The sequence below is a fragment of the Balaenoptera physalus genome (genome assembly GCF_965194825.1).
Source record: "Balaenoptera physalus genome assembly, chromosome: 7".
Classification (NCBI taxonomy): Eukaryota; Metazoa; Chordata; class Mammalia; order Artiodactyla; family Balaenopteridae; genus Balaenoptera; species Balaenoptera physalus.
The window spans coordinates 53441705-53442228 of NC_138886.1; positions in this window are offsets into that span (position 1 = coordinate 53441705).

Here is a 524-nt window from a genome sequence, read left to right on the forward strand (position 1 = left end):
TTTTAATCTGTAGATGCCAAAGTAAAGTTCACCTGCAGCACCGGCCTTGCAGCTGGACCCGACAATGTGGGAGAGGTTCCAAGATCAATGTGCTAATATTAATTTTGCAGATTGACACTGCCTGGAGTAGGGCTTTGCCTTAAAACTTTAGGGGGATTAAAATTCTTTTCTTGGGACTTCCCTGGTGGCGCAGTGGTTAAGAATCTGCCTGCCAATGCAGGGGACACGGGTTCGAGCCCTGGTCCGGGAAGATCCCACATGCTGTGGAGCAACTAAGCCTGTGCACCACAACTACTGAGCCTGTGCTCTACAGCCCGTGAGCCACAACTACTGAGCCCACGTGCCACAACTACTGAAGCCTGCGTGCCTAGAGCCCGCGCTGCTCAACAAGAGAAGCCACCGCAATGAGAAGCCTGCGCACCACAACGAAGAGTAGCCCCCGCTCGCCGTCACTACAGAAAGCCTGCGCACAGCAACGAAGACCCAACGCAGCCAAATAAATAAATTTATTAAAAAAAAAAATT